General features: G+C 45.5%; 1 long non-coding RNA gene across 1 annotated transcript in view; it reads left to right on the top strand.

Moving 5' to 3' along the window:
- Positions 1–7,985, top strand: part of LOC106724097 — a 52,541-nt gene that overhangs the window by 917 nt on the left and 43,639 nt on the right. The gene's annotated exons all lie outside the window — the stretch shown is intronic.

Here is a 7,985-nt window from a genome sequence, read left to right as displayed (position 1 = left end):
CGCCCCGCCTGAGCGCTAGGCGGACGCTCTGGGCCGAGGTTTGCTCCCTCGGGAATTAGCCTCAGCAGGAGGGGGTCGGTGAGTCCTGGCTGGGGGCGACTGGGCTGCAGCGGTGATTGATGGCGCTGCTGGCGGAGGAGCAGCAGCCCAGGGTTCCTGCCTGGAAGGGATAGGGCCACTTTCCCACTTTGAGGCCTCCACCCTTGGCCTCTATTCCCACGGCGCAGCATCCACCCACCCGTCACAGGGCGCCCCTCGACGGCCGGGAGACTGCAGGGTTTGCAGAATTCGGCTTTAGAGCCTCTGAGATGTTGCCAAGAAATACAGGGCAATACCGGCCCCCTGGGCCCCAAGAGGCTCCTCTCTTCTTAAAGCTCTCAAATCCTCAGGGCTTTCCGAATTCAGCCAGGAGGCCCACGCTGCCCTCGCTGGTAGTGGAGCCGCACTTGCTTGCAAGCCTGCGAGTTTCAGGCTCGCTGGGGTTTCTTAGGAACATCCTGTTATCAACAAGGAAACCTCAGCATTCTTCAACCAGCAGGACTGTGTAAATATTGCAGCAAAAATAAACACTTGGTGGTTCGCAGTAATTAAGATAAATAGTATTTTAAAGCAACATTTTAAAAGTCAGATATAATGTAAAAAAGCTACGAGGAATAAAATGCCAACATTTTCAATAAAGATGGGTGGGTGTGATGACCCTGCATCCTGTGCAATGGTGAACAGTCATTTCCAAATGCCCTCCCTGTGTCTAGTCCCCACTTGGAGGGTTATGAGGGTTAGAACATAAACATGCAACAGATTAGGCAGTGCTGACTTTCTATACAGTCAGGTTTTTTGACTGTGCAGCTTTTATTTACTTTTTACCTAGTTCAAATACGGGAGAATGTTTTGATAAGTGTACAGAGAGGCACACATTTTCCCTTTTGCCTCAGGTTCCAATTTGTCTCTCCCACATTGGTGGGTTCCCAGTGCTCTGGAACCTCCCTGGAGGGTATCAGGAGCCAGGGATTGGGAGGGGCCTGGACGGTGAGAGGCCATTGCCTTTGGGACTGGAGAAGAAAGCTGGAGACAGTAGCCTTGAGGTTTAAGAAGTCTGCTCTCAGCAGTTGGAAGCTGGGGACATGAGAGAAGGCCCAGCCTGCTACCGGACTTCCTTGTCTAGTGACATTCTCCTGCAGATTAAGCAGAAAAAAATTAAAATAGCCTACACTTGACCCTCATGCAGGGGTAGATGGCAGGAACTTGACTCCCTGTAGGGCTATGGTATGTGCTGGTTTTAGAGATAACTTCCCAACAGCCTTCTTATCTCCACCCAATGTCCCCCAGCCTTTTTAGGGGTCACTACTCCAAAGAGGAGTTCTGCTCTCAAGAAACAACCTCCTTACTGAGCTAAGTCTCTTCCTCTGCTTGGAAGAGTCAGATAAGTTATTTCTCCTCCTTGCAAGGGGGCCCATTCTTCACATACTCCCCACATGATATCATTTTGGCATTATGTCCCACTCCCCCTATCCATCCAACCCTCCTAATGATCCTTCAAGATTCCTAAGATTCAGCTGGGAAGCTTTCCCTGACTTCCCTCCTCCTTTTCCTGGCGAGGCACCCACTTCAGAATCCCAGAATTACTTGTATCTGTATCTCTTATGAGCAGTATGCATTGGACCCCACTTGCCCACTGTCTGAATTTCCTGAGGTCGAAAACCAGGTCATAGCTCTTCCAGATTAGCACTCAAAGAATGGGTATTGAAAGAATGAACAAAAATATCCCTTTATAAATGCATTTAAAAAAAAATCTGCACCTGAGGATATGTTTTTCATTGACTTTAGAGAGAAGGGGAGAGAAACACTAATATGAGAGCGTAACATGTATTGGTTGCCTCTGGCATGAACCTGACCAGGGATCAAACCTGCAATCTGGGTAGGTGCCCTGACTGGGAATCGAACCTGTGACTCTTCAGTGCACAGGACGATGCGCCAACCCACTGAGCCACACTGGTCAGGACTATAAATGCATTTTGAGGAGTTATACAACAAGAAGTATATCATTAGCAGGGAATCATATTTTTATGGCACTTTATAAAGTGCTCTTAGACAGGATGCTTCATATGTTTCTCAAAACAATGTTATTAATTCCATTTGTAGGTGAGAAAAGAGAGGCTTGGAGAGGTCCCAGTACCAAAGCTAAAACTAGGGCTCAGATCCAGTAATCATTTCGCTGTACCACAGCTGACTCGCTAGAGGCGGCTGTGCTCAGAGGAGAATTTACCCTGTTGAGTTTTAGGATGAAACTTTGCTAAAGAATTACTAAAGAGTCGCAGTGGTAAAATACATATATGAGAGTAAACTAAGGTTTTTCCAGTGTAGGATTTTCAGTGCCTTTATCATTAGACTGTCCATTGGGGGTTTTTAGGATGATGCCATGATATGGAATGCTTGCCAACTTCATTTGGCCACAGAACACTCTTTCTTATGAAGTATCGTTTGGAGCCAGCGTTCCAAGGGATCCACTTTGGGAAATGTTTCATTCGCCAAAATGGTTTTTAGTTCACCTTCCAACATCTAGGCAGTTTCTGAAAAACGTTGGCACTCAAGATAGTAAAAATATATATTGTGGGCATTAAACCTAATCCCCTCTCATAAATCTAGAGTAAATTTGTGGTCTGCCAGTTTCTGTGATCCTAGTTAACATGAGTCAGTTCTCCAGGTTTGACCAGATCTGAGGGAGCTGAGGAGGAGTCAGATAAAAAAGGCAAACAGGCCCTAGAGAGCTCTGTCTTCATGCTGCCCAGAGGCCTGCAGACCTCACTCAGCCTCCCCTGAGAATGCCTCAGATGCAGCCGTGTATGTGGAATGGCATTTAGGGGTTCTGAGGCTGATGGCTCATTGGGTTGATCACCTCCATTGAATGGGAAATACACCTGAGTTTTCATTTGTCTCACTTCCTCTCTCCTGGGGAGCTGGCAATGTGGATGGTGTCAGTGTCTGTTCATGACAAGGTAGCAACAATCACTCACTGGGTGCCTCCGGCCTGGAAAAAGGGCTGCTGATGGTAGCCCCCAGTTCATGTGCACCCATTGTTTAAAACCAGGTGTGTGTGTTTTTTTAATTTATTGGGGTGACATTGGTCAACCTGAACAGACAGTTTTCAGGTGTAGGTTTCTATGTTACAAGATCTGTGTATTGCACCTTGTGCCTACCAGCCAAAGTAAAATCTTCTGTTTTTAAAAAGACTTTGCTTACAACCTACTATGGTACTATCAGGCACTTTTCACAGATCTGTAACCCTGGCTGTTAAGGCTTTATTGCATTTAAGAGAGGAGGTGAACTGGGGAAGCTGGAATTCCTATTTCAGGAGTTCAGTGAATTGTGGGCTAGCAGAGGAGCGGAGCCATGGGAAGTAATACCGTAATCCGTAGCTGGGTGAATTTACTGTCCACCTGCAGTTATTTCTACATCTCCAGCGCTGAGCAAATTTATCTCTAGATTTGTCTCATAGAGTTTTCCAAAGTGTGAAAAGTGGCCGCTGATATCTGTATTGAATAGAGTGGTGTCATAGAAGTCAAGGAAAGGAATGTTTTGAGAAACATTCTCATACACACCTATCAGATGGTGTGTATGTGTGTGTGTGTGCATGCACACACACACACATGATTGCACACTCACACACTCCTGCATTTGTGGCCAGGGAAGAGAATGGGGAGGAAATACCGAGTGTGATTTTTAACCTGTTGAGTTTAAAAGTTCTGTATGTTATCCAAATAGAAATTTTCCATAAGTAGCTGGAGACACCGGAAGTCATTGAGACACAGAAGCTGTCTCCAGTTGATGAACTTACCCAGAGTGAGACCACAGGAGGAGCAGAAAGGTCAAACCAGAACTTTGTTTGGATATGGATCCAGGGGCAGGGAAGGAGATTGTGAAGCCAGGGAGGGGGAGGAAGAGCCTTCACTGATGAGCAGGACCATCCAGAACCTTCCACCTGCTAGCTTATGGCCAGCATCTGTCGTGATTGGTCAGGACCCAGGCTGACCCAAGTTGTGAAGTATTTTTAATATCATCCCTGAGAAGTGCTGAGTGTCAGCTGAGAGTGAAAGGAACCATACAAGTTAGTACAGTCTCTAGCAAACCCACTCAACAGCATTATCAAATATTGATTGATTGAGTGTATGAATGATTAAATGACAGTGGTTTTTGGAATAGAAACTATTTTATTTTATTTTGTTAATCCTCACCTGAGGTTATTTTTTTTCCATTGATTTTTTTTAGAGAGAGTGGAAGGGAAGGAGGCAGAGGGCGAGAGAGAAACATTAATGTGAGAGAGACACATTGATTGGTTGCTTCCTGCACATGCCCTCATTGGGACTGGAGATTGAACCCGTGGCCCTTCAATCTGCAGGCCAACATTGTAAACACTGAGAAACACTGGCCAGAGCTAGAAACTAGTTTAATGGTTTCGTGAAAGTCTAAACAGCCATTTTGTAGAAGATGCTCAGAAAATAAAATTGGATTTTTGGGGGAGTGGGGTATGAGGCTATGGACATTTCATCCTTATTCTGGACAAGAATCCTTGGTGGCAGCAACTCTTGTCAGCAACTTTCAATACTACTGAGAGTTGTAGGAAAAGTTATAAAGGCATGCTGATTTGTATTTCGAAACCATCTGTAAGATTGATTGAAATGATGTGGCCAAGCTTTATAGTGTCCAAATGAGAAGCAAATTCATGAGGTGTTCTAATTGCTGCTGTGAACTTCTCTCCCATTTTTATTTGATCAAGTGGTAGTAAATGATGAAGATATTACTATGTAATTACCTGAAATTCTGAAAAGTTGAGCATTTTAAAAATCAGATTTGTTGGAAACATTTGTATTTTATAATTTTTAATGAGTTAAGTCTATTTCAGTTGAGTAGGTTAACCTACTAAATTAGATAAACAGACATTTTGGTTTTCACATATATGGTTTTATGTATTTGATCAGGAATACAAAATATAAAAGTCCAAACCTTTAGCTAGTTTAAATAGTTAGCTACATTAACTTGATTTACTTAATAAAGCACTTCTTTCCTCATTGAAGAAATCACTATAGATTTTTTTTCCAAATAGCTAATGCCCCATTGCATTTAACTTTGGTTTGATTGCAAGGACAATTTTTAAAAAATTAATTGAGGCAGACATCTCTCCTGTATGGCAAACGAGGTTCTCCTTCTCTGGTAGGATTGCACATGAAGGGTCGAGTCCCCCCAAATCAGCCAGATTTCCACACCTCCTCGCAGGGCTGAAACCAGAGGCCCTGTCTCCTAAGACCAACCTGGAGTGTGTCTGACGTCAACACGTGGTACCAGGGGAAGTGGAGGGCATCTAAACCACGCTCCTCGTTTCACTGTCCAGACGTTTCTTGCCTAAGTGCCGAGGGTTCATGACATTTTGTCATACAGAAGCCAATGTTTTGAGTAGTGGAATGTTCATACTTGTTCGTTGGATTTCTTTAATGGCTCCTGTGCTCAGAAAGCCTTTCTTGTATCCATAAGCAACTAGTCACTTATCTTTTCTTCTAATTTTTATGGATTGAGTTTTACAGATTATTGTTTAAATCATTTAGAATTATTTGATGGGTGGTTTGTGAAGTAAGAATGCTACTTAATTCTCTCCTTCCCCCGACTAGCTTATGCTCAGGCCCAGCATCATTTGGTGAAAAAAACTGTTATCGGTGGAAGTGGAGTTCTTGGGGTGCCACGAGGAAATGAATTTCCTGAGGCCCCCAAGGGAGGATGGGGTGTCATGGAAAGCTTGATTGATGATGTAAAATTAAGGGAGTTCCCCTCCAAGGTCCCATCCCTGTCCCTCTGGCCATGGAAGAAGTCCGATCTGGTCTTCAGCAGGGCCAGAGGAAGGGCCATGGCCCATAGTTTCTGCTCCATGTTAAAGTCCAGTCCAGTCCAGCGTCTGGCTAGCTTAGCTTCTGTTCCCAGCTGCACTGCATTGCGTGTGAGTCCGAATGGCCATGGGTTATGTGGCTGCTTAAGGCCACATGGCTATGGAGAGACAAGGTGAGTGCAAGGGCAAGTGCAGGTCACAGAACAAGAGAGTGAACAAGAGGAGAGGGAACTCTGTGTCTGGGGAGTTTAACCGTCCAAGATTCCCTGTGCTTCTGATGGGGTCCACCCTCTGTCTAGCCAATCCATGGTTCCCCAGGGTAGACTGACAGCCAAGCACCTTCCCTATGTCACCATGACTTCTCTGCACATGTGCCCATCTCCCTCTTTGTTCAATCCCTTCCCCCAGTGATCTGCAGGGAATGGACCAGTGATTCCATGGGAAAACTGTATTTTCCTGATGAAGCTTCCCAGATGACCATGTTTATAATGTCTGGCCTCCCCTTTGCTCTCTTCCTATTAATGTTAACTAGCTAGTTATGACGATCACAAACCCACCTCTCCCCAGCTCTGGAATTCATGCAGTATTTGGCAGGGCAAGTCCCACTCTACTTTCTGTCCTTTTATCTTTTTTTTTCTTCCTACCTACCCAATTTTCTAAGTAATGCTCACCATTAATTCTTCCAGTCAACTTTTATTCCGTGGGATTTGTTAGGAATGATATTAAGCCTAGACACGGATTTGGGAAGACTTGATAGTTTTTGATCCTCATTTTCTAGTAAACCATAGATTGAATGAAAGCCTGCAGGGGTTGGTTGTGCATATTCAGACTCTTGCTGGTAGAAATGGGGTTCTGTCTCGGGATTGCAAGGCAAGCAGGAGACCCACATAGGGGAGGTTGATGTTTCCTGGTCAGATTCACTGGAGAAACAAAATCAAAAGCCTGCCCCCTGGGTTCCCAATGTCTCATCTCTGTCCATCCTGCCATGAAAAAAGTCCAATCCTGTCTTTATCAAGCCCAGTACAAGGGCCACGGTCCAAAAGTTCTGTGACATGAGTTCAGTCTAGTTCAGAGTGTCCCCATCCAGCTAGCTTAGACTGTTCCTGGCTGTCACTGTGCCACGGGCCCCAGGTGGCTGCTAGGGCCACATGGCTCTGGGGAGAGTGCATGTTACTGAGGGGAGGAGGGAGGGAGGAAGAGAGAGAGAGGGAGAGAGGACTTCTTTGTTAAGCTGATTATATTATCTTGGGTTTGGGAAGGACCAGGCGCCTTTCAAATTAACCAATCTATTTCCCAAACTTTTGCAGGCTGGTGCTGGATCCTCCCGCTAACCAATCCATTTTCTAAGTCTTGCGGGTTCTGTGTCCTTATCCAATCTGTTTCTTTGCCCCGGCTAGACAGACAGGCCTCTGTGGTCCCCATTTTGGCTCCTATTCTGCATGCCTCAAAGCAGAAGCACCTCCCCCTGTGCATCTTGACTTCTACTGGGCATGTGCCCAGCAGGAATGTTTCCTGCTGTTTTCATTCTTCCCCTGGTACGCCAGGTTCAGGGGGATTAGGTCCTGAGGCAGAGGATGCCCTGGGGAGTGTGTGAAGCTGTAACTTCCTAGTGGAGCAAGCAGGCTCAGTGTCCGATTCAGCTCCCCAGGTTATGAGGCTTCTTAATGTCTTTTGATTCTCTTTGTTCCCTCTCTTATTAATAACTAGCTCCCTACCGACCACATGTATTGACCCGCCAGCAGTGCCCGGGGAAGAAAACACTAACTGGACTGGTTCGGCAGAGTCGTGGTGGGGATGTGGGATCCTGGCAGACTCCCAGGGACTCCAGGTCCCTTTGTGATCTGACTGTCAGGTTCCCCTGTACAACTCCTAGGGAGACACACGTGTCAAGTTTGAACTTGAAAACCTCTAATTAAAGTTCTTTATTATTTTCCTTTGCAATTGTTTTTTCCCCTTGGCAATTTAGGGATCTGAAGGAGAACAAAGACAGAGGCTTGTGTCTTTTAAAAGGTGTCATTTTAAAATCAGCACAGGGAAGGGGGCGTGGATTGCAGAGATTCCTCTGGCTCCTGGCTACACTAGCATGTGAAGGAAGTATGCCTGGCTCCTGAGCAAA

This window comes from Myotis brandtii, unplaced genomic scaffold (genome assembly GCF_000412655.1).
Source record: "Myotis brandtii unplaced genomic scaffold, ASM41265v1 scaffold72, whole genome shotgun sequence".
In the NCBI taxonomy this organism is placed as follows: Eukaryota; Metazoa; Chordata; class Mammalia; order Chiroptera; family Vespertilionidae; genus Myotis; species Myotis brandtii.
The sequence above is the reverse complement of the archived record's forward strand: the minus strand, read 5'-3'. Positions and strand labels throughout refer to the sequence as shown.